General features: G+C 48.1%; 1 non-coding gene across 1 annotated transcript; it reads left to right on the top strand.

Moving 5' to 3' along the window:
• Window positions 1-16,545: 16,545 nt before the first annotated feature.
• On the top strand, window positions 16,546-16,650 carry LOC119376688 (U6 spliceosomal RNA). The gene has a single exon (XR_005180633.1). It is a non-coding gene; the product is annotated as a U6 spliceosomal RNA (small nuclear RNA).
• The last annotated feature ends 10,279 nt before the right edge of the window (window positions 16,651-26,929 follow it).

Genomic DNA, 26,929 nt, shown 5'->3' with positions numbered 1-26,929 from the left:
GTTGGCTTTTATCCTCCCGGCTACCCGTACGCCCACCGAACTTTCGACTGCTATACTGCAATACGCAGCAATCCCTGCCACCCTATATGCCTGAGGCCGCATAATCTGCCGCCTGCCATTAAGGTGTGACTACGTTTGATGCACTGCAACATCTCCCGAACAAAACATTAACACCTACACAGAAGTCTAGTCATAGTTCGGCTTAACTCGACACAATGCGAAAGATAAAACATCCGATCGTGTCGACCTGGCTAAGCAATTATAAGCAAGCCCGGAATTCCGGTGGTTATGCGCAGCCACGCATTTGTTCGAACAAATGCGGCCAGTATAGGAGCAGGAAATGCCGAACTCTGACAGAGCAGTCGCATCTCCTGTACACTCTTCCAACTTTCGAAAGGCTAGTTATTTAAGAACAAGAACACACGCACCCGACAAAACTTTGGCAGACACCTTGCCTGTTGCCCGGGGTTGCCTCGTCCACAAGATTAGCGCCGTCACGCGCCCACCCATTGGCAATACATCGCTCCTGTACTTTTGTTTATTGTCCTCTTCTTTTTCCTCTTGAGCACGCGAAGAAGCGTTCTATCACTTCACGAAAATCGTACAGTTTTGTAGAGGCTATCCGATGGCGTCATCGAATCGGAAGTTGTTGCAAGGAATCAGAAGCTCGTTGTACGGTGCCGATTTGTGTAGGAACATATTTCGGCCAGTCAAAGATAAAGTCATAAAATATCAAATTTTATGTTAGAGATCTTCATCATACGGTTCCTCGTGCTCAAACTGAACATTTGTGTTTTGCAAAAATACACCTTGTAAAGTTACGTATAATCTCAGAAAGCGCTTTATAAACTCCGAAACAAATAACATTAGGAAGTTCACAAGCTCGCTGCGACCGGTGTTAGCTCAACAGCCTGGAGTACGTCTCATGATTGTGCTGTCTTGATTGTCCACGGCTGCATTTTCGGTGAAGGCGAAAATGTTTGAGGCCCGTGTACCTAGATTTAGGTGCACGTTAAAGAACCCCAGGTGGTCGAAATTTCCGGAGCCCTCCACTACGGCGTCTCTCATAATCATATCGTGGTTTTGGGACGTTAAACCACAGATATTATTATTATTATTATTATTGTCCACGGATTTAAGGTCTTATAGTTCTTAGTTAAAGTGCTAATTTAAGGTCTTAGTTCAACACTGGGTGTTGATAGAAAAAAAAGTCATAGTTTCGCCGCAAGGGTGAAGCAATGAATGCGATAGCAAGAAACTAATGCTATACGAAGTGAGGCTCGCCAATAGATACCCTCAGTTTGAACAGCGCTCCTGTTGCAAAGGCGGCCGAAGCAGCGAAGGAAACTAGCGTGCTTCAAGTGTCGAGCTGTGACACTTGATAGTTCGCGCTCATCTTCTGTTTGTTCGTTTAGCGGCGTCCCTTCAGCTCGAGTGACTTTCGTACGCTCCGTAACATGAGCGCGGACATCACGGTGCAAGCTCGAAACATCCCTCTTCCCCTCACCACGAGAAAACCGTGCGAGCAGACAGCGGAAGGGCAAGGTTCTCCCTGCGAAAATATAAGAAGAAGCGAGCGAACTCGCCGACGACTTTTAAATCAGCCCGTCGAGCTCCTCGCGCCATCTCGCTGGTAATGAAGAAACGCTTATAAGCGCCTGCCATCTCTTAGTCCTGCCAGCGGTAAAGAGTGTGTATATAACGCTCGCCGTTAGCTACCTGAAGGATCTGTGCTTTCTGGCGTAGTGGTTAGCGTCACGCGCTGCAGAACGAGAGGTCGCTGGTTCGATTCCGCGCTTCGGAAGCATTTTTTCTGAATTATTTTTCTTTGGGACTTTTATATATATATATCCATACTTATACATATACGGTGCATGACGGCGGCGACGGTAAAATCCAGCCGAGACTGTCCATATAATTGCTATCGCAATAATATAAAGATAATCACTATTGTAAGCGAAATCGAGCCCAAATTTTCGGGTCACAGCCACGAGAACCTCTACGACTAACTTACATCAAGCAGCAGCAACCGTTCACGATCGTCGAACAGCTCACTCTAGTATCACCTATTGCGATTGGTCAGCGCACGTGAGCTTCCGTTACCTTATATGGGGCACCGATTAGAGTATGCCTAAATGTAGCTCCACGTATGCTGCATTGTACTAGTGAAACGCAGTGCGGCTTATACGTGTGTATAACCCACACGGGTCGGTTGAGCCGCGCGTCCGTTGTTCGCTTCATGCATGCTTGCCTCAACACGTTACTGCGTGCGCGAAAACTCGTAGAATGGCGCGAGAGTGTGTACAGGGAGAATGCCGCACGACAGGGAACACGAGAAAGATAGGAAGAGGCAAGTGTTGATAGCGCGGACGGAGAGATCGTGCCACCGCGTGCCGCTTTAGTGGTGAACATGTTCCTGTACTCGCGTCGATGCCAGCTCACGTTCCACGGCTAATGAACGACGCGCCGGGAGCCCGCCGATACTCAGCAGCGAACTCGACGCCGAAGTTCTAATAGGGCCTCCGAAAGAGAGGCCCGCGTGCGGGAAGTACCCTAAACGTCGCGCTTGCGTGGACGACGAGAATGGAAGATCTTGCTGTTTTACTGTCTCGTCGCGGGCTTGCACGATCTCGACCGGTGTGCAGACATAAGTGACAGAGCGTTGGCGGTGAGCTACGCGGGCCCCGTCGGCTTCAACCGGCGCTTCTTTCACGTGGTTGGCTGGTGCCAGCGAGTTGACCTATACCGCTGTGTCGCGGCCCGAAGTTGTAGGTGACAGCAGAGTTTCGTGAGTGGCGGCTGACTCCTTTGTTTGTCTCTTTACCGCAATTAGGTTAGAGTAAACACGCTGGGAAAAGTTAGTTTGCGTGCACTGAACAGTTCGGTGGTTTTGGTTTCGGCAGCAACCTCACTAGACAGCACGATAAAGCACTTCCATGAGACATCAGCTATTTAGGATTAAGGAGATCAATACAATGTTGGCGCTCTGTTTAATGGCACGAGCACCGAGTGGCGCTCTTGCTTCTCTTCCAGGCACTTCCGGTCGAGTGCCTACTTCCGGTTTTCTGAATATTCAGAAAAATTGTTCTAAAATATAAAACTGGTACGAAATCGATGGTTCTCGTTCAAGTTAAGGGTCATATCGGATACACATGATATCAGAGCATAATTTTAATAATACCTGGCTACACAAGGACGATGCGCAGTTTCGATAACTGTTGTGTCACCTAATTTTATTACCGCCGTATATATTATTATATATATTAATATATATATATATCATATATATATAATATATATATATATATATATTATATATTATAGTATATATATAGATATATATATTATATATATATATATATAATATATATATATATATATAATAAGAAGACGTGCAAGACCTGCGATGTTATGCTCGCAACCGATAGAGCTAACTGCTTGAAAGAAAGGCGGTGGCGCTATCTTTGGTATACATATAGAGAGGTTTCCGATAAACCGCATCACCTTCAGCTGTGGTACTTGGAGCCCGCTTAAGTATTCTTGTTTGTTCCAGCGCAAAAGGGAACCTTAATGCTGTCGACGCAATGCCCGCCATTGCAGAGAAAATAACGAAAGAGCCCATTATAGGTCCATCATAATTCACTGCGCTACTCTGATACACTAAACCCTGCGAATGATTTAATACCTAAAAGAGAACAATTTCAGCTTTCTGAATAAGTGCTTCGTTGTTACAAACCTTAACCCTTACGTAACCACGTACCTGCATTGCTGTCATCTTAAAATTCTAACGCTCCACCGTGGCAACAGGTTGTGTTATATTTACCATTTCATGGTTGCTCTGAATACCTCTGTGCTCAGAAGCTGTTTCGTCATCTCAAGCTTACACATGCGTCCGAAGAAACTGCGAGCCTTCCTTCCAGAATCACCGCGGTATTTTTCTCTTGAAGTCGTTGCCTCATAAGGTATTCGCGTTTCGCAATGCACGAAGGAATCGATCGGTACTGTTCTAGATGCGCTTGCCGACAGGAGCCTCGGATATATCTTTCCTTTTTTCTTTTCTATCTCTCCATACCCGAATACATAAGAATAATTCATCTCTCCAACTCGCATCAGCCGACGTCCGTCCAAGAGCGTAGGAACCGAGGTTTCGACAGAAACACGTTTCTTTCGTTTGTTCCTCGGTTCCTTTCGCAGTCCGAATTGGGCCGTCCACGCATATGGGCGGGAACCGTAGGCACGGAGACCCCCCCCCCCTATAAAGCAAAGGCTAGCGAACATCGGGCCCTACCCTTGTCCGTAAAGCGTGCAGCGCAGATATAGGTACGGCCACGTCCATTACATTCAGCGACGAGTATGCTTCCCAAAAACATGGACGACCTGCGATTGCCTGGTAAACCGGCAATCATATCTCGGTCTGGTATAATCCTGGGTTCATAATTTAATCAACCCTTGTATGCCCGTGTTTCGGAACGTTACAATAAAAAATGAAGGCCGGTAGTGGCGGGAGCATATGTCTCATATGCAGTGGCACGAAGTATCTCGCACAAACTGGTGCGGAAACGACAAACGAGCTGAGATGATTTCTGCCTTCGGCACCAGACACGATATATTATTGCATGCAGAAAAGCGTTTTCCGACCCTGAAACGGCCCTCTATTCTTTAGTTATAGTCCTCTTGTACAGTCCAGCGCGGGCTGTAGTGCTATAGAATACTTCACTGCTGCACGGATTTAATACGGCGGCGCATATAGGTGACCAATGCTTGCGGAGGTTGCCCGCACTAAGGTGAAGCAAAGGGAGGTGGGGGAGCCAGGCCGGGCTTCGCGATGGCCCGGCAATTGAGAACCTTTGTGTCCGCCATTTTTCAGGCGCTCATGACGTTTCTTTTCGCCCTGCCATAGCTACGCACCTCTCGTGCGATTTTCTTCTGCGTGCACTCCCCCAGTTCCCCCCCTTTCCTTTTCTCAACCCTCCTTATCCCAGCGTTCTGACCAAGGTTCCTTCCCATGCTTCGCGATAACTACGGGGCGAGGTCCGGCTTTTTGCCTTCGATTGCGTTGTTTCGCCTGGTATATATATATTTCTCCCGCAGCGTTTCTTCGAGCTCTAGAGTGAAGCTGAGACCCTGCCTGCTGCTACCGCTGTTCGCTATTATTCCCCCCCCCCCTTTTTTTTTTGCTTTCTCTCGGTGCACGTGACCGATAACTTCCTATTTGTTTCAACGTTAGTTTCGAACCTGTTAAAGCGAAGGCTGCTGCTTCAAAAACCGAGGTCCCCCCCCCCCTTTTTTTTCTATAAAGTTTTTCCTGCTAATGTCACTTTCAATCCCTGATGATGTATGATTGAGGTCAGATTGCCATGGAACTGTCGCGAGGTTTAGTCGTACCGACTGTATTAATTAAATGTACCAGACATAAAAAATATTAAAAGACTCCATCACACGTGCATGCATTTCAGAGAGCAATTTATGGTGTTCAACTACGTAGCCAAAGCACTTTCATTCTTTATGTGCACGTTTATTCTCCACCATCGCTATTCGCATGGTATTCGAAGCATCATGCAATATCGTTCTCCATTCTTTTTTTTATTGCGATAGCAATTATATGGACACACTCGGCTGATTTTCTGCCGTCGCCGTCATGTCCCGGATATGTATATGTACATATATAAAAAAAGCCCAGAGAAAAATAAAGCAGAAGAAAAAGATTCCGAAGAAACCGACCGGATATTCGAACCAACCATCGACCCCTCGCTCCGCAGCCCGCTGCATTAGACAACTCAACCATGCCCATGCATGCGCCGGCGAAATAACGGCGAGCTATTTATATGATCCATTTACCGCTGGTAGTAAGCAAATCTCGGAGAAGCTTGAGTGTGTTTTCTATCACGCAACGCTCCTAATTTTCTTTCGATTTGAAAATTGCCCTTGAGACGCGCACGACAAAGCGACTCTTTTCTGTACCCACTCGTGATGTGGAAGTAAGGAAAAACAAAGAACACAGGGCACACCTTACATCAGACACCCCCGTGTGGCAGGAGACGCAGGGAGTCACTCCACGCGCAGCAGTTTAAAAGAAAAAGAAATATCTCACAGCGTCTGAATCTCCATTGTCGACACTTGCAGTGCGTTGCTCAAGCACAAAGCCGTAACAACTGCGACAGTTGTTAGTTCCCGCTCGCCCTGTGCATGCCTGTGCGTTATTTTTGGGCGTCCTTCTTTGTGCTTCGGCGGCGCGCTGCAAGTATCGAGCTGCTTCTCTTTCTACGTGTGACATTCCAATTTCTTGCTATAGCATTCATTGCTTCGCCCTTGCGGCGTGATTTGTTGGTAAAAATAGCCCAGTGTTCCAGCATCCCATGGGATTCTACGCAATAAGTTGACTGCAACTGCGGCAATAGTACTTTTTTTTCCTTTTTTAAGACGATATCTTCCCCGGCTTTTTCAACACGCATTTTATAATATAGTGCGATGCCCAGTGTGTGATTTATGGTGTCCGATTTCTGACTGAAATAAACAGCAATAAAGACAGAAAAAAAAGCTAGACCGAGAAAACAAAAAAAAGTAAAGGTTTATGCAATTCCGGTCTTACGTTTACTTCCGGTATCAACTTCGGTAATTTTTTTTCACTTCTAGTGTCGCAGTTTTGACCCCGTAATTATAAATACGACTCTGCAACTTCAAAAAGAACGTTGTCGTCATCCAGACTCAGTATAATAATGGATTCGTCTTACAATTTTTAATATTATTTCATACAGCAATGTAGAAAGCATAGTTCTAACAACAAGAGTAATGTATGGAGTTTTACGTGCGAAAACCACGATATGATAATAAGGCACGCCGCAGTGGGGGACTTCGGTTTAATTTTTACCACCTGAGGTTCTTAACGTACTCCTAAATCTAAGCACACGGGTGTTCTTTTTCATTTCGCCCCAATCTATATGCAGCCGCCGTGGCAGGGGCTCCAACCCGCACCCTCCAGCTTAGCAGCTCGACATCCAACCTGCTAAGCTTGCGGGAATTCAGGCGTCCATACCAGTTGCTCGACACCATCTTCCCTTGGAAAATTCTCGTGTCTCTCTCCTCCCGACCGGACGGGTGGCAGCTGTTCATAAATCGCCATCACTTCGCTGCCACCCCACCACTAAAATGTTAAACACGATGTCCCATTCGCCTAATTTTGGCGGGATTCGAATCTTGCTCGCGCTCGCCCGAGAAGCGGGGGCGCGAGACGGGGTTCGGGGAGACCACTTCGGGAACTCGGAGGGTGCGTATGCGTTTTGGCCTCTCCGGCTGGCGGCGATCTTTGTTCTTCGTCGCCGGCCGGAGGTTGCGTTGTCTCGTCGGGGACCCGGCTTCGGCGGGCGCACGCGCCCTTCCGCGGTCTCGCAGCCCGAGGCAGCGATCGTGCACCTTGTGTTTCTCTTAACTGTCCATATGTCTATTCTGTTTCTTCTGCTTTGGGGTGCGAGATCGCGGGAGCGCTGGCTAAAGGTATAGGTCGCCTCTTCAGACTTGATTCTTTGTCTTTTTGATTTATTGGTGTGCCTTTCGCAGCCACTATTCGATGTACTTTGTAACTCGTATTAGCTAATTGGTGCCCTGTATAATTATGTCACATACTATTGGTTATATCCAATTATTGATCGCATTGTACTAAAATCCGGGTAATAAACCACCCATTTGGAGAGTGTCGCCTAGGGTCTCCCTCGCTGCGAGCGAGGGCTCGCCGTCCCTTCGCGGTGATGGGCCGAGTTCTCGTGCGCAGCAGCGCGAAAAGTACACGGCGCGGGACGCACGAGGACGCGGCGCCCTGCATGGAGCTCGCAGTGCTCGAACCCGCGGTGGTGTTCGGCGCGTACGGATAAGAGTATATAGCGAGGCCGTTCGCGCCGGGGGGTTGGTAAAGGCCGATTAACAACAAAAAGGCAATGAAAGCAAATAAGCAACCAACACAATACCACAAGCTATACCACGACGGGTAGAAAACGGCAAGTTGTAAGCAAGTTCAAGATCAGCATTCTAGCTAGCCAACGGAAAATTCGAACAATGTCTATTTCTTTAGAAAATACAAAAAAATATTCATATGCAATATTTTAACCTCATAACCAAAAAAAAATGCAGGGTCTTTGTGACGACGAGCAGCTCTCATGTTAGAGCGGAAGCGATGGGAACGGTCATCAGCAGTTTATGACTACAAAGTTAGCGGATCAAATTGGCCGATGACAAATTGTGCTTACTAGCGAAAAGGATCTCGCAATTCGAACCCTCCTATTTTTTTTATTGTTCTTCCCGTCGTTTCTTCCTTACACTTTTCTTCTGTCACATGACACCAATGTAGGAAAGGAGATTATTTCTAAGGGCTCGTTTTATCTTTGCTAGACACTATTAATGAGAACTAACAGACAATAACGCCAAGAAAAGTATAGGGGGTGTGATCTGTACTATTTAGAAAATGTGAAGAAAGTAAAGTGGACGAAAAGATGACTTGCCGCCGGCAGGGACCGAACCTGCGACCTTCGAATAACGCGTCCGATGCTCTACCACTGAGCTACGGCGGCGGTCATCCTCCCGTCCACTTTGTGGGGTATATATGTTGATTTAAACCTAGGAGTGTTAGTCAGCGCCAATCGCAGCCATGGCGGCGAGTGTGGAACACTCTTTTTTTGCCTATTGGCGTCACGTAGCACGTGATCTTTTTACGAGCTGGCAGCTGACCAATAATCCCTCGCATACTACCTGAAGGCATTAAGTCTGCCAGGACGAGACCCTTGCTATGAATGAAGGAAAGGAGATTATTTCTAAGGGCTCGTTTTATCTTTGCTAGACACTATTAATGAGAACTAACAGACAATAACGCCAAGAAAAGTATAGGGGGTGTGATCTGTAGTATTTAGAAAATGTGAAGAAAGTAAAGTGGACGAAAAGATGACTTGCCGCCGGCAGGGACCGAACCTGCACCAATGTTGTTCTTTTTTTAAAGAATCTTTTCATGTCACGACGTTTTTTTTGTTCGTTTTTCTTTCTTTATTTTTTGTTTTTGCCGGTAAAGTGTACTTCACTCTCCTGTTAATAGCGAGGAAACCTTACAAATTAAAAAAAAAAAGAACTGAGGCTCCGCGAGCTAACCTGCTCAAGCGCAATGTCGAAAAAAAGAAACGTGAGGAATTAGGATTATTACGTTTCCGGGTCTGGATACTGACAAAGTGCGCCTTAGAGCTTTTAAGAAGATGAAGCCACACAATAGGCCGAGAGCGCGCCTTTCGTCCGTTTTCCTGCTCCTATTTTTTTTCTATTGTAAAACGAGTGAAGGCGGTGCGTTTGCCTTTACTTACACACTAGTTCCGCGGCAAAATACATCGGAAGAGAGAGGTGAGAGATCGAAGAAAATAACGCGAAGAATACTTTTGCTAACACCCGCGGAATGGGATCATGCGCGGACTTATTTGATTTGTCTAGATGTTCGCGACCGAGCGATGCTTGATTTATGTTACTTGTATCAACTTTCATTGCCCTATAACATTTTCATTCCATGTTCACTGCTTGCGTTGAGCCCTTCATCTAATTTCGACATCGCTGCTTCCGATCGGCAAGGCAGCGTCCACTTACTAAAGCGAAAGCCTCATATGGCTCCCGATTAAAAAAAAGAAAATTGGCGAAGCTTGCACTAAGTCGCGCAAGGCTTGAAATAGCGAAGCTGGACGATTCTGAAGCCTAATCTGGTTGCTTCTGGGTTGTTGCTAGGCTTAGCTAGGTTAGTCACGACACGGATGTCCAAACTCCAGGACCGAGCGTTCGCATCTCTCGTAGAACGACCCTTTCTTTATCTATGCTTTTTTCTCTCTCTTTATTTCTCTTTATTTCTGTCTTCACCTTTGTATTTTTTTCTGTCTGTTTCTCTTTCTGCTTCTTTCTCTCCCTTTCTGTGTTTCTCTTTCTTTCTCTTTTTATGCCTTTATTCCCATTATTTCTCACAATTTTTCTCTCTTTCTTTCTATACCTTTCTCTCTCTCTCTTAGTAAATCAGTGGTGAGTAGTGGGATTTGCCCAATTTCTGTGGCACAGCCCCGCCGCGATGGTCTAGTGGTTATGGCACTCGACCGCTGACCCGAAGGTCGCGGGATCGAATCCCGGCCGCGGCGGCTGCATCATCGATGGAGGCGAAAATCTTTGAGGCCCGTGTACTTAAGTATATAGTAGGTGCACGTTAAAGAACCCCAGGTGGTCGAAATTTCCGGAGCCCTCCACTACGGCGTCTCTCATAATCATATCGTGGTTTTGGGACGTTAAACCCCAGATATTATTATTATTATTAATTTCTGTGGCACATACTCGTTTACGATGATGATAGGTTGCCTGTAGGCCGCACAAATTACGCCTAGCTTAAACGGCTTCGCTGTTCAACTTGGAGGCACGGCGGCGCGAGTAGGAATGCCACCAAAGGTCAGGGTGGCCCGGTTCCGGATGTAGTGCGACCGCGGGTGAGCAACAGAACGCTAAAAAAGAAAAAAAAAAGGGGGGGGGGGGGGGGCGAGATTAAATGTATTAAGGTTATGCCAAGTGAACAGAAGGAAAGAAAAACAGGAGAGAGAGAGAGAGGAAAGGCAGGGATGGTAACCAGTTTAGCATAACCGGCATGCTACCCTGCACAGGGGAAAGAGACGGGGAGATTGAAAGAATAGTAAAGAAAGAGAGAAGGAGAGGGGGAGCACACACACACACACACAACGTCACAGTCCGGCAGTCTTTGAGCGGTATACAGCATCATTATGAGTCTACAGTCACTCGCGCAAGTCTGTTCTTAGATATTTAAGCGATAAGTATAGTACATAAGGTAAATCAAATGTGAATTAAGGTGAAACAAACGGAATTAATGGTGAGTTAAGGAAAAATACATGTGAATCAACAGTGACTCAAACGTTAATGCGAGATAAAGTTAATAATGTGCGGAGCAATTATAAATTAACAGCTTGGTGATTAATTCTCAGCATGTATAGAACCACTAGTGATTTCTAGGCGACCGAACGAGAACAATAAGAATTGACGATGCAGTCGATTGAGAACATCAGAATATTTTAAAGATTGTCCCGTGAAAGCGTAGGCTTCCGCCTGTGCTCGCCTTAGCGTTAGTTAAATGGACACTGTTGTTTTTCTTACTGTGTTATTCTGATACAAGACAACGTCGACCATGTTTTCCTATACACCTCTTTTCTGTAACTTTCCTTGAATTGCTTTCCGATTGACTTTTTCCGCTACCATCGGGAGCTGTTTACTACAGACTCTTTCTTCACTCACCCGAACGCTACTGCTTTCGGAAATCGCGTTGCAGATACCAAACGATGTATACACGCATACTGTGCGTAGCCTGGTTGTACAGCGAAGCAAGCAAGAAGCAGTTCGCGCTGTCAGCATCGTATATACAACCACCCACGGCCAGAAATATGGAACGATCTCTCGGCTGCATCGCCGGCCCTTCGCTTCTACGCAGGCGGCGTGTAGCGAGTATACAGAAAGAGAGCGAAGCAGCTAACAAAGCAAGAGAATCACGAGGAACCGCTTACCCACTAATTGCTTGTCAAGCCCAGCGGAGAGCTTGTTGCGGTTCGGCGATGTACCGTGTGTGTACACGGGCGAATATATAGAGGTAAAGGCTCGGCTATAAAAGGCTTGTAGCGAGCAGAAAGGGAGAAGCATGGTGAATGAAAAGAAAAAAAGCGTGTGCTATCACTGCAGTATTGCATTGACAGTCAGACAGCCAGGCTCGCTGTAACGTCCCATGTTTCGCAAGAAATGCATGTAGCGTTAGATCATTTAATGAATCCGAATGAAAACCAACCGCATTGTAGACAAAAAGAAAAATTTAGATATAAATCGAGCGGGAGACTTCTCTCCGGAGCAAACTGCCCATTAACGTCGCGCGTATGGTTTCCTGCCGATTACCTTTGTCTTTTCACCTTTGACTAAGATTCGAGAATCAATTCGTAATTATGGGATGCGCCTGCCACAAGAAGCATGCTCTGCCAGTTATATGTTAATAGTTCTGCACGCGCCACGATCGCAGTCTCGCTTGAAGTCGACGTCGTTATGCCAGTTACACCTGGGGGCCGAATACTGCAAGAGGATAAATGCGGGTCTAAAGGTAAGGATGTATCCCAGATACTGTGATCGTTTTGTTGCGCACGGAAACAATGAAGTACCTAGCACGTGTGAATCATTTGCCTCTTCTCGTACATGTACACAAATATGAGCAGCATTGTGGCCTTCTCTCTCGTCAGAGTCTTCTTCTGCGGGGGCTTGTGTTTTCCCTACAGGATCTCCAGTCCCACCGTGGATATATTCGCAGTTTCTCGTGGCTTCTCGAATAAACATCAAAAATTCGCGCGAGCACATATAAGATTACCTGAAGTATTCGTGTGACGTTTTACTGGTTAACAACGTTGTCGCTCTTTCTTGCTGTTTTGAATAACGTGTCTCGAATGGGAACTGCCTTCGCATCATTCAAAGGGGTTCTTATATTTATTGCCGACTTTAATGGACGACCGCTTCGTATGGGTCGGTTTAGTTGTCTTAGTCTCAAAACAAGGCAATAAGCCGATCACAAAGTGAGTTGTCAATATGTAAGTCTCGTTTAAAGTATATGCGAAGAAAAACAAACACGAGGTGTTCATTGAAAGATAGAACCTGTGATAACTGAAGGCCGAGAGACTTTGCGTGAATTCATTAAGAAACAGACCATGCAGATGGAGAAGCGAAGATAAGAGGCAATCAAATGTGCAGTGACATGAATAAACCTCCATAACGTGTAGACTGGTAGCATTGACTTCTGTATGGCAAGAAGCCTATGTACCACCAGACGAAACGGTTCTTTTTCTTTTCTTTTTCTTTTTTTTTCGAAGCGACGATGGAACGACAAATGACAACCCACCACTGACAGCCATTACAGTGGAAGCATACGACCTATCCAAGTTATCCATGGCTGAACACTTACATAAAAATGACGGAACAAGGAACGGCGAAGGATTATCAGCTTTGCAAGTAGCCAGGAGTCCTCGTGTTTCATTCTATTTCACTGCTTTCCTCTCGCATGTCAAAGACCTCGGTTCACGGGGGTGACGTCGCAATTAGCGGTCGTACGCATGCCGCGCACGTATAACAAACTCCACGCCGGGCACCGGGCCCTGCCAGTTCTGTATCTCTTTGCTACACGCGCGTGCTGGTTTTCTCTTTTGCCTGAGCAAAACTTTGCCTCTGTTCGCTAATGCCCAAGTTTGTTCCTCCCGCGAAGCGCTGTAGGCTTGGAGGGCACCTCGCTTGCGGCCGGAATTGCGGGGCTGTGGTATGAGGGCTTGAGAGTGGCGCGTATGGGGCTGGTCGAAAGGGGGTGAGAGTTCAGCTCGGCACGACCGGAAGCGATTTATAAAGGCGCGTGCGCATCTCGCCCCGAAGAAACGGCGCGCTGCGGTAGAGAAGCCGTTAACTTCTCCGCTCTCTCACTCTCTCTCCCTCGAAGGAATTCCAGGATATATACGTTCCGGCTCCGCAGGAGCGTGCTGCGTTGGGAAAACTCTTGAATCTAGAGCACATTTCCGAAGTTGGCGCCAATGACCACTGCAGAGGGTTCGCCCTTGATGGTGTATGTATCTGGTTGCTTTTTGTTTGTCGTTTGGGCGAATACTAATTTATATAGTAACAAAAAAAAAAACAAAAAAAGACAGTGTCGGAGTAACTACAACGAAAGAAATGGCGCTGACTGTGTTCAGACGGACATGTTACCAACTTACAGCATACTATATGCTTCTCTGGCGCATATATGTACACACACTATTGTGTTCAAGGCTCATCATGCAGATTCGAACAGCAGGACACTCGAACGACAAGCTCTCAGAAGCGGTGGCTAGTGGATAAGGCTTGTCAATGAAACACATTTTCTGCAGAAATAGTTATGAGATAAATATTTAGCCTACGTGAAGGTTAGCTATCAATTTTTTTGTAGGAAAAACTTTGCCACGCGATGTTGTTGTCGGGCTTAAAATAGGCCACTTTCTACAACGTATGAGAACAAGGGAAGGGTGCGGGGACAATCGCTTCACGCGGTGTTGCTCACGCGGAGCTCGCATTGGTTCATCCATCGAACGTGAACGATGATATGTACAGCTGTGAGCAAAAGTATGCGGACCAATGACGTCCGTATGCCTTTGCCGTCTGCGCCGTGTTGCGGCGAGCCGTCTACTGCCGAGAGCATTCCTCTGACAAATTATGTCAGAGTAATGCTCTCGACAGCAGACGGTTCGGGACTTGACGGCGTAGACAGCCATTTCGGCTCGCGCTTCCGTGGTCCGTGTACTTTTGCTGACGGGTGTCCCTGTAACGAGTGCTACTATATCGGAGAATATCAGTATCCTTTACGTCAAAAAAAGCGACGGTCTTCTATGAAACGCGAGATTGCCTTTGAAGTATTACCAAAGCTAGATGGAAGTGTGTAGTTAGGAGCTCGTGTCGCCCCATTAACGAGCTATTGTCAGCGCGCTAAGCACTCCTGTCGTCGCATTAACTATCCTGCACCTTCAAGAGCGATGAATGCATTTCGTAAGTAGTGCTCATTCCGCCACCGTTATTCACTGCCGACTACGTGCGCTGTGAACGCAACAGTCGATGCATTTAAGCTTTCTCTTCGCTGCACGGTTTTCGTGAGAAACAGTTCTGACTACTCGTGCCACAGCGGCCTCTTTGGTGGCGAAAGGGAAGAGACTTGAATCGAAACAAAAAAATAATAATAAATAAGTAAGTGCAGTAAAAGGAAATGAAGGAAAACGACGGCGGACTCGTCGAGTGCGGGGGTCGCTCTCAAACAGCAACCAATTCCGGACACAAGTCAAGCACTCCACGAGCTAAGCAAGTCGCGGGAGAATGAAACTCAGTGAGCAACAGAAACAAACAACAACAAAAAAAAAGCGAAGAGCCCTTTCTGAAGCTGGCCTGGCCGCTGCTCCTTCATTGCATCCTCCGTCGCCTCCACTACTTGCACGCGCCTTCCAAGAGTCTACCAAGCTCCTTTATATACTTGGCGCTTTTCTTCTTTATCTGGTCCCGCTAGCGGCCGCCAGGCAGTGTTTGCTGCGCTCGACCCGGCAATGTTTTGACTCGGCGCGCGTGCTCGCGGCGCGCTGTTGAGTCTCGGGCGGGTTAATGAGGCTCCGCCTCCTGCCGGTTACGGTTTTCTTGCCGCCGCAAAAGAAGACGAGAGGAGAAGACACGCACCAGGGTCTTCTTGTACGAAGGAGCCGCTTACTCGGAGGCACCTGTGGTAATAGCGTGGCAGTGCACACGTTATGCGCTCTTTGCATCACAATTTTTTATACACCAGATTTATTCAATGCTTTGTTGAATGACTCTGCCGTCCCCTAGGAAGGCAATCGAGATATCAGTTTTGTTCGCAAGGCAAGAAACGGCGTGCGTACGAGGAAAAAAGACTCAATAAAGAGCCCCAGCGTGTTAGTAATACAAAACGTCACGGCAGCTTCGCACTAATGGTGCCAAGCGTGAAGGAAGTGCGTAGTTGGGCAGCCTGCCTTGTTTGTCTTTATTTTTCTCTTTCTTCATCCCTTCCTTCTTTTTCTCTTTCTCTGTTTTTCCTATCTCTTTTTTGTCTCTGTTTATTTCTGTCTTTTTCTTTATTTTTTCTCTTTCTCGTTCTTTCCATATCTATTTCTCTTTCTTCCTTTTCCCTCTCTCTCTATTTCTCGCTTCCTCTTTCTTTCTATCTCTGTCTTTGATTTCCTCTTTCTCTCGATTTCTGTCTTGCTCTCTCTTTTTTCTATCTCGTTTTTGTGTTTGCTTTCTTTTTATATTTTTCTGTGTCTATTTTGCTCTCAGTCTTTCTCTCTTTTTCGCCTTTCTTCCCATTCTTTCTCTCTATTTCTCTTTCCTTCAATCTCTCCCTTTCTCTCTCTCTCTCTCTGTACTCGTTCTCTCGCCCATCAAAGTTATTGCATCCCACGCCGGACCAATCAGCGCACGTTTTCTGGGAGCGAAGCAGAAGATGAAGAAGAGGACGAAGAGAGCACGTGCTGGTCCATGATGATGATAGCTTTCTGTTCGCTCGGTACGGACTTACGCTAGTCTAAACAGTTCGGCTGTTAAAAGTGCGCCTTACGAACTCCTCATATATCTTGCGAAGCGCGTATACTGCGCTGCATGACTTATTCGTAAACTAACGTGCCGGTGCTAATGACTTGCATGACTTCCCATTTAAGGTCTTGTACTTTCTTCTATAAACTTTGAGCCTGTAGGAAGCTGACAGTATGCCGGAAGTTTTGTAGAAAGGTGTTTTGTGTTGACTGCCGGATCTTCTAAAGTCGGCTCCAGGACATACCATTTAGTGGCGATGCGTCCTATATTGATTTCTAGGAAGGCACATTTGGTAAGTGTCCTCATCCGACAGTCTTTATGATTCCGTGACGATGAGGCGAGATACAAATCGTGTGGTGTATAAATATTTATGTTTAAGTTACGTGAAGGCCTGTCGATCTGTTTTTCGACAAGGTATGCGCCTCTTAAGGTATGCCCCTGGTAAAACTGAAACAATACAGAGGCGATCGACATGGCCTCTGCCAAAGGATGCTTCACGGGACATGCGTTTCGAAGTCATTTTATCAAAATAATTTTTTACACAATTCTCAAACATTTTTGTTCGTAGGTACTGCCATCCATTGGCCGGCCGCCTCCGCATACGTGCGTATTATCACTGCCCTGACGAAATCAAGGTACCTCGACAGCGGGAACGAATGCTTCGTCAGATTTTGACTGGACATCGATGGCGACACGTAGTCATGCGCGGTGTTTCCTGCGCAGATAAGATAAAAAAAAAGATCACTGAAACTCCAACGTCTCTCTCGAATTCCGAACTGGTTCATTTGATGATGTCTTCGACAGTCGGGAAGCTCCATCTCGCACTCTCTACGTCCTTCGTACCAGTACGTCAGACGCACAGTTTCTTTCGCACGCCTCGGGCTTGTCTGTCCGCTCGATGAGGATCGTTTCCCCGAGCGACTGGGGCCTAGCGGCTAATGGGAGGCCCGCTCTGAGGACCGCCCCGGATAGGACACTGCCACCACGCGTTCTGGCGGCCATCGTCTCGCTAATGGGAGGCGTCCCATACCGCCTTTGCCGGGTCGCCCCTGCCCTTACCCTTCCTTATTTGCTTTTTCCGTTCCCTTGCCTGTGATGCCTGAGTTCGTCGTGAAGCGGTCTCCCTATCTGCGCGCTGGACGTTTGTGACCATGCCTCGCTCAATGGTTTGCCCGTTGGTAGGGCGTTCTTGAGATCCATATTTTACTCCCCCCTCACCCCCCCCCCTCTGCCATGCCTACAACCCTTGATTAACGGTGGCAGCGCCGGGTGGTGTCCGTGCGCATCTCGGCGGAGGAGACGAGTGCGCGCTGAGGACCCCCCGGTCGATGTACTACGCCGTGGATGAGCGCGGCCAACGTTGTTTGCAACATGGCCGTAATTACGAGCTACCCTCCTTTCCTGCCTCGTTCACCAACCCTCTTGCATCCCATATACGGCTGGCGTGCCTCCTAACATGCGCCATTTCTTACGCCGTGTGTCGTTGCCCGGTTTTTGTTTCTTCATCCACTGTACCTTATAATTCGCTCTTCCCAACACGGGCTTCTGTTGTGTCTAAGCTGCGCGTACACAAACGAACGCGTTTCAAGTAGAAGCCGTTCTTCGTCTCAGCTAGGTCAACGGTGGAACGACCTCTCGAATGACGCAGTTGTCACTTTGCTTCGGTAACTCTTTCTGAAACATAAGTTCACGGAGCACACATCTGCAAAAGTCGATTCGAAGGCACTTGTGAGCAGATGAGTTCTCTCTAGCTAGCCCCTTATCGTATGAAGCGCCGCGGGGCGTTATTGAACCAGCGAGTTACAGTCGATACACGCTGCTGGTTTCTACTCCTGAAGGTGGGGGGCCATTGTTGACCGACGCAGATCGAAGATAGGCTTACAAGACTTTCTTTTTCGCATTTTCTTTTGTCGCGAAACACTATCAGCACGCCCCTTGGCTGAATAAAGAAAAGCCCCGACAAGCAAACTTCGTCGTTTTACAGAAAATGAAGCGCATCTAATTAGCCGTTTCGTCATTTTAACTGAGGCAGCACGTCTCCTCTCTCTTCTTCCTCTGTGATAATAATAATTGTTCGAGTTTTACGTCCCAAAACCACGTTATGATTATGAGAAACGCCGTAGTGGAGGGCTCCGGAAATTTCTACCACTTGGGGTTCTTTAACGTGCACCTAAATCTAAGCACACGGGACTCAAGCAGTTTCGCCTCCATCGAAAATACAGCCGCCGCACCGGGATTCGATCCCGCGACCTGCGGCTCAGCAGTCGCGCACCATAACTACTAGACCACAGTGGCGGGTTCTTCCTCTGCGAGTTAATTGAGTTACATTGGATATGTTTCTACTACAGTCCATAGCATTCTGCCATACCTTGATGTAGTATTTTATACAAGTAATTTCATAGCTTTGTGTACAGTGACACTGCCATGCAGCACAAGATGAAAAGACAGCATCGTATTCGAATGTTTATGATTATCGCGAAAACAAGGTAGTGTAGTCCCATGTGGTCGTAATTATTACGAATACTGCCACTATGGCGCGTTCTTTAACCTGTAGATTGCTCGCTGTGCCGTTACTCTCGCTATACAGTGTTTAAACACAAGAGGCCTGTATAACTACATTTGGTTTGAATCAGTGCTTTGGGCTGATATTCATTGCGTTGCATTTGATCCCACGTAGAGTTTGTGGCGATGATCGTGGCGAACTGCGACCGTGTTCTCGCCATCTCTCTCTTTCTCTACTTTTGAGTTTTCCGTTCCAGAGTGCATGCAGGGATCCAGCAAACCGCTCTGTTGGACGACCATGTATTTCTCCGTGCTTTTGTCTTCCTCCTTGAATACACTTCATCAGCTAAGTTATTATACTATCTCCAAGCCATAACTACATGCCTCAAGCACGCCTGCGTTATTCGTGTGCGTCACCGAAGTTGATGCCGCCACTGCACCTGTAGTTCCGTGTTCCGGAAGCTGACTAATTCGACAGAAAGAAAGCGCATGCGTAGCTTATTATCGTATCAGAAACGCCGACCCTCTGCACAACGAAAGTGAACTGCCCATCCCACTCTAGATCTGCGTGCAAACGTCGAGGGCCTCGAAGATGTTAGCGCTACATCTCCTTATGACGGACAAGGAATAAATAATATAAGCCAAAGCGCGGCCACATAAAAGCCTCCCTCGTATCTCTGCTTTCGAGGAGCGCGTCGCGGTGCCATTGAAAGGCTTCTTGTCGGCGCATACCGTCGGTCTCGGGCCGCTTTTCATCGCGCGCATTAATATACGGAGAGGCCCACGGCCGCGTCCAGCCGAGAGGCCAGCTGACGCGGCGGCGGCCAGACACGCGAAAGGGTGCCGCCGCCGTCTGGAGTCCGGACAGGGCGCACACGAGCAAAAGCCTCACCGCCCTTCCATCCCCGCTTTCCCCTTATCATCCACTCCCACGATATTGGCCCGTCTGCCGAGAGGCTGTCACCGGCTGTCAGAAAGGGGCGAGCCCAGATACGACGCAGTGTGCGTGCGGCGTCCCGCGCACGCACACTGGATCGCGTGGACAGATTTCGTCTCCGCGCTGTGCCGTTCGAGGGACAGATGCAGTCGCAGCGACGGACGGAAACAAAGCGCGCCTCAATCTCGTTCTCTTTCGCAAGGAGGCCGAAGAAGCTCCTTCCTTCCAGAGCCGCGTCTGTTGGCGGACAAGTTACCTGCGCATATAATACAGAACGCGAGAAGACTGGCCCACAGCGAAGGAGGGCGTGGGACAATGGTAAAGTGTGGCATGCAGGAATATGTTGGGTTTTTGATAACAAAGCGGGAGATTGGCTTTCCATGTATCCTGAGGGAACTAATCGTGGATGCATAGCGTTTTTATCTCTTTTCAACGTCCCTTGAGGCTCGGCGACTTCCTGAATGTGTACTCCTATGACGTGACTCATGGGAAGTCGCCAGAATAAAAGGGTGGATGAGTTACAGCGAAGTGGTGCAGCTCAGCTACGAGTGGGGAAGGCAAGAAGCAGAAAAAAAGGGAGGGAGGGAACATCGTGCTTTACTAGCGGCAAAGCCTCGAACAGAGAACCTTTTGCAAAGTTAATCTCTATATATGTCTCTCCTATCAAAATCTCAATATCTTTCCTATCAGATTGATTGATTGATTGATTGATTGATTGATTGATTGATTGATTGATTGATTGATTGATTGATTGATTGATTGATTGATTGATTGATTGATTGATTGATTGATTGATTGATTGATTGATTCTATTCTGAGACGCCGGAGCGTAACTCCTACGTGCATGCATCCTTACCTTTGGCCACTTGACAGTATATGAGGCACATTTCCAGCCTTCAACTGGGCATTGATTACGCGACATCAAACATACAAGCGACAATCAAATGGTGTTTTTTTTTTTCACTTCAGGCCAGTTCTAATTGAAATCAATTTTAATCATGACCAAGAGAGGGCCTCATATTGCCAAGACCCCTACTCACGAATGTTCTCGAATCGTCGCTAATCTGAACACGGAGCTACGCGCTTAGCGAGTGCCCTAATTTGTTTATCATTAGTTCGGGGAGGCGTTACTCTCAGTTTCGAGCGCTAATTGATCCACTTAGGATCAGCAGATGCGCGGTGGCTAGCTGCTTCTTCGGCGCCATGAGTGGAGTTAATTTATCGCTGACACATCCAATTATGCAATCTGCAACTCTCAAGAGAGGACAGGCATAAGGGGTCTGAAGCCATACCCGAGTATTTAAAAGTACATCGTACCTTCGAGTTTGAACGGCGTCGGTAGTATTGTAACGGCTTGCGCTGCTTTTCGCCTAAGATTTTTATAGCGAATCTGCATATGGCTAGACGAAACCAAAATTCGTCCGTCCTGTGTGAGCAAAAGCTCCTAGCGCGTATGTGACACAAAAATCGGGCAAGCCCCACCACTCGCCACTGGTTCACTAGAAATGAAGAAGGGAAACCACGAGCGACAAACGCCAATTGCAATTTCTGGACAGACGTAACCTGGTACGTTTCGACAAATCTATGCATACTGCTTTCCTACTTTCGTTTCTTTTGAACTTCGAGCACACCTACGGCCACAAGCGTCGAGCGTTTCACGAAACACATCTGTGGAGCGAAACAACACGCAGGGAACGCTAATAATACTGTGTATGTGTCCCTGTAGTGCGTTCGACGAATAGTCTCAGCCACGCCATGTGTCCTGTCACGCGCAATTTGGCTAGATGGTTTCGTGATACGAAGTGGCCGTTAAGCACATCGTTTCTCCGTCCCCATCGCACTCGCTTTTACTTGTGATTCACCTCCAAGTCGAGTGCCGTTCATGTCATGAATGGTAAACAAGAGGTCTCGCAATAGACACTCGCGGTGCGCCACTATTTGTTCGCTGTAACAAACAGTTACTCTTGTACACCATTTTCCGCTGTTGCACGCATGTCTAGTTCGTATGTGTGCCGTTAAATTTCCTAGAAAATGAAGGCACTGTAAAGGAGAGAGAGAAAAAGAAATAGAGAGAAATGTCTTAATGAGAAGCTGGAGATGTTTGCCTCGCTATTCGCCTGACATGCTACTCCAGGTAGATGTAGAGGAGACGCTGGTGCTAGTGTCTATGGGAGCTGCAGAGATAGCGACTCGGTCATCAGTGGATGGATATTCAGTCATTCTGTGGATTCGTCTGGACTTTGTCTTTCCGGCTTCAAACGAACTTATGACTTAGCGAACTGATATTGTTCGAGGAAACATAGCATTATGAACGCAACAATACGCTTGATTACGCACGCGCGCAGAGCCTTTTGTTACGTTTGGCCTAACAATTCATCGAGGCCGACGCCATTGAGCGTACAGCTGTCTACCGAAATGCTGTCTTCTCCCCCCGTATCGGCGCTTAGACGGAGGCAGGAATGCCGATTCTTCCAGGAGGAGCCTATGTCGAGCGAACGAGCAAGTCGCTGTCAACGGATTTCCCAGAAAAAGGACGTCGGAATTCGGAGACCCCTTTTTGCCTTGTTGTTCTCTGCGGGAGATAGCATCGCGGGAGAGCTTCTCACCTGGCCACACCTGCACTCTACCCTACCGCAGCAGGGAGAGTTAACCTGTGCCAGAGGGAGCGGAACCCAGGTGGGGCCTTCACCCGAGGCAGCCTTCATTCATCGTTTCTTCCGAGTATTCCCGGCAGTGGAAGCGGAGGTCATCGGCCCTTTCCCCTTTGGACTGAAACTCCTCGCCGACCTTCTCACCTACGAGTCTTCGGGGCGTGGCGAGTGTATTGTGTGACTCTTTGCCTCCTTACGGGAGGCCGGACGCCAGGACGACAGGTCACCGGATTGGCGGGAGATGTTGACACCGGTTTGCCTGTGCTTCTGCAGTGACGGTCTCGGGGCTATAAAAGCCGAAGACTTTTGACGTTATTTCTCTGCTCTCTTTTCACTCCAATCTCTTAACCATGTAAATAAATCTACGTTCCTTCTTGAAAGAACGCGCCTCCTCACTGGGAACCTTCGGCTATGGGGACGGACGGCGGGAGCCAGCTACCGTAACGAGACCCGCCGAACCCGACACCTTACAACTGGTTGGCAGCGGTGAGATGGACCTTGCGACATGGTGCTGCGTTTGTGGTGAGTGCTTGGTTTTTGCTATGACTTTCCAGGCTTCATTTTGCGTTTACACTTGAGTAGTGTAGAAGCTGGATTGTGTTTTTGTGGGTTAGGTAGATCACCTAGTTATGCGTAACGAGTGAGTTTGAGGGATCACCTAATTATGTGTGAGCAGGACCAAAGCAAAGCGGCAGTCATGGATTTGAGGACGATGCTGAAAGATGAGCTTTTGTTTGTGTGCGAGCATCTCGGCATCAGGGTAGATAATAAGATGGCAAGGACAAATATGTGGAAGCTGATTATTAGGGAATCCAGTGAGGAGGACATTAACTGCGCGTTAATAGCTTTCAAAAGGTTTGAAGAGCGAAAAAGAAGACAGGAACGGAAGGAGAGGCTAGAAAGAGAACGCGAAGAGATTGAAAGGTTGGAGCGCAAAGTCGAGGCAATGCGGCGGAGAACTCAGACGTCCGCAGAGGTTGCGCACGAACGGTGCGAAGAAGTGGCGAGTGCGATGCACTTTAAAGCCACAGAGAAAGCCGCTTTTTGTGAGGTACCACAAATGAAAGGTACGCGTCTCTACGAGTGCGACATGCGCACGGAGCCTTCTGCGGAGAAAACCGAGAGACAGGTCGCGGATAGTGAAATCGCGCCTGATAAATGTACGCGTTTCTCTGATTGTGCGAAGGCCGAGCAAATAGAAGACGAGACCGCGGCTGGTAGGGAGACGGAAAGGATTCCGAAAGGCATTCCGTGTGGGACCGAGGCTGGTTCCAGCCGCCCTAATAGGGTCATCGAGGAGTTGGAGACTTCCCTCGCACCCCAACACGTGAATGGCCTTCCGGAAATTGAAGGAGAAGAGGACAACGCTAGTCCTAAACGTAGCGGTGACGCAACGCTCCAGATAGACAGCACTATCGGAGAGGGCCTCTCAAAAAAGGTTTCTTTTGATAGCGGAGGAAATACCCCAGAGTGTGAGAGGGTAGAGAGCCATACTGTCGAGAAGGGCCCAGCTGTAGTTTTTGCAAATGAGAGCACAGATCAATTCGCCCGACAGTGCAACGGAGCGGAGAAGTCGAATGACTTACGCAAGAGAGAAAGTGGCGCACAAGCACCCATGAGCTGTGAAAACGCCGATGTCGCAACCCAGAGTGAAGTCCACCGTAATCGGGGAAATGTTCGCAAACGTCGCCGCAAAAGAAAAAAGCGGACTCGTGCGGCACCGCGAAGTGTTGAGACAGGTGGCACAGGGCAGAGCGAAACACAGGACAGGCGAGCGGGCAGTTCAGGGAAACGTCCTTTGAGGCGGACAGTCGGGTGCAAGCGACCGCCGCAGCGCAGAAAGAAAAAGGACAGGTCATCGGGCAGTTCAGGGAAACGTCCTTCGGGGCGCGCAGTAAGGTGCAAGCGGCGAAAGAGGGGAAGCGGGGGAGAACAATGCGCATCCCCACGACGGAGGGCGCCTTCGACAGCTACAAGTTTGCGGGGACAACCATGTCAAGGTGTTCCTAGGCGCAAGGCAGGAGGAGTAGAGCGCCGGGCGAGAGCAAACAATAGGAGAGGATTGCCACTCTTTCCCCCACGTTTCTCGTATCCCCTTCGCCTTTGTGAAGGAAACCGTCGGAATTCCCGAATGAGGCGTGACGGAGAAGTACAGCTAATGGCGCGCGCTCATAGTAGTCTCTGGCGAAATGAAATGCCGCCAAGACCGCGACCGCCACGAGTACGACTAAAAAGGGGAAGAAAGCTGTCAGCTTGTCGGAGAATGTAACAGTTGGTTGAAAGGATTTTTTTGTAAGGTTATTTTAGTTTGATGTAGTGTTCTTTTGTTATCTCCGCGGCTAGTTTGTTTAGCTAAGCAGTTTCTTACTTTTTGTATTTTTAAGCGATGTATGTGTTTCTTTTATTGAGCCTATAAGCATTGTGCGAAATAGTTGTGGGCGCAATATTATGAGTAACTTGTGCGGAAGCAGTGACCCGCACGGAAGTGAGCTGACCGCGTAAGATGAGTCACGGTAGTCATGTGTGAAAATTGGTACGACCGCTAATTGTGAGGCAGTCGTAGCGTTTGTCGAGCGGAACCGAATTTCACTTTGTGTTTTTTATGTATAGCGCGAAGTAGTATACTGTCACCCATTTTAAGGGAGCAAATGAGCAATTTTGAGGAATGTTTTAAGAGTAAAACCAAAGCGGTTTTTGAAATGCTCAGGTTTGGCGCTGAATGTGGCTATTTTAGTGGACCACTGTCAGTATTGACAAGCATTTGGGGCCGGATATTCAGCACGAATCCAACGCAGATTACGTCAGGTGCTCCCGAGGTGTACGGCATCAAGAGTTATTTTCTTTGCGTGTTGTTTTTCGTTGACATTTAGGTTCTGTCGCGCGTTAAGAGAAGTTGAGTTTCTAGGGATGTGGCGTATGGCTAATTGGGTGGTTTAATGTTTCAGCGCTCTATGAATACGAGCAGTGTAGAGCTAAAGAGCACAGCAGAGCGCAGTGCGTTCTTTATCAGAGCGGCTCTCAGGGACGGGTAGCATTGACCACAAGTGCATGTTAGTACGCGATATTTTTATTCCCTCTATTTTGTTTACTTTCATTGACGGCTTACACGTCGTGTGATCACGTAAGCTGAGCGTTACGCTTTACCGAACATTAGGGATAGGGACACGTTTCAGACAGTTGTATGACGCAGCTGAATCTGCTGTGAAAGAGTGCGAGTACGTCAGGTTGTGTCTCAAGTAGGTAATAGCGGCTACGTTTTGAGTTTGTTTTGAGTGAGCGTAGAGAATACGCACAGATATCTTGTGTAGGTTTTAGGCAGCCTTCTTGTGAAAGCTGTGTTGTTGGTTGTTTTTCGTGTAGTTAGATATGAGAAGGTAACGCTACATAGCAGTGCGGATGGTAGGAGCAGACTTGTTTTAAAATTGGTTGTTTCAGGGATCTAGAGCCAGATTATACCTGCTTTTGGTGTTGTTTTGCTTGGACGGCCAAAATGATCCATCTTGTAGGCATCTCCTCATCCATGAGTGTTGTAGCTTTGGCGGCACGAAATTTTGCCAAAATTTTAGAGTAGCGGGTTTTTCATTTCTTTGTGTGTCTTGAGAAGCCTGGAGAGTTTTTAGCGAGTCCAAGGCGCTTGATCGCGGCGTGGCATTGTGTTGTGTGGTTCGCTTTGCTGCTGTCGATCATTGTGAGGTGGTTTGGGAGTTTGTTGCGAGTTCGCAGTTGCGGTTCCAAGACAGGACGTCGGCCTCGTCACCAACCATTCTCTTCGTGCCCAGCGGTTGTGAGCGCTGGCCAGCCGAGATTTTCCGGGCGGCGGAGGAGCTGTTACGTTTGGCCTAACAATTCATCGAGGCCGACGCCATTGAGCGTACAGCTGTCTACCGAAATGCTGTCTTCTCCCCCGTATCGGCGCTTAGACGGAGGCAGGAATGCCGATTCTTCCAGGAGGAGCCTATGTCGAGCGAACGAGCAAGTCGCTGTCAACGGATTTCCCAGAAAAAGGACGTCGGAATTCGGAGACCCCTTTTTGCCTTGTTGTTCTCTGCGGGAGATAGCATCGCGGGAGAGCTTCTCACCTGGCCACACCTGCACTCTACCCTACCGCAGCAGGGAGAGTTAACCTGTGCCAGAGGGAGCGGAACCCAGGTGGGGCCTTCACCCGAGGCAGCCTTCATTCATCGTTTCTTCCGAGTATTCCCGGCAGTGGAAGCGGAGGTCATCGGCCCTTTCCCCTTTGGACTGAAACTCCTCGCCGACCTTCTCACCTACGAGTCTTCGGGGCGTGGCGAGTGTATTGTGTGACTCTTTGCCTCCTTACGGGAGGCCGGACGCCAGGACGACAGGTCACCGGATTGGCGGGAGATGTTGACACCGGTTTGCCTGTGCTTCTGCAGTGACGGTCTCGGGGCTATAAAAGCCGAAGACTTTTGACGTTATTTCTCTGCTCTCTTTTCACTCCAATCTCTTAACCATGTAAATAAATCTACGTTCCTTCTTGAAAGAACGCGCCTCCTCACTGGGAACCTTCGGCTATGGGGACGGACGGCGGGAGCCAGCTACCGTAACGAGACCCGCCGAACCCGACACCTTACAACGTATTTCATAGCATGTAACCAGCCTGAAAAGGTGGTGTCACAGCAGAGTGGGACTGTTATGCTGTGAAATCGCCTACACAGGTCAAATACACACTGCAGCAAAGAGAGACACTGAG

The sequence above is a fragment of the Rhipicephalus sanguineus genome, unplaced genomic scaffold, assembly GCF_013339695.2.
Source record: "Rhipicephalus sanguineus isolate Rsan-2018 unplaced genomic scaffold, BIME_Rsan_1.4 Seq1934, whole genome shotgun sequence".
NCBI lineage: Eukaryota > Metazoa > Arthropoda > Arachnida > Ixodida > Ixodidae > Rhipicephalus > Rhipicephalus sanguineus.
Note: the sequence above shows the minus strand (reverse complement) of the source record. Positions and strands in the feature narration are given on the sequence as shown.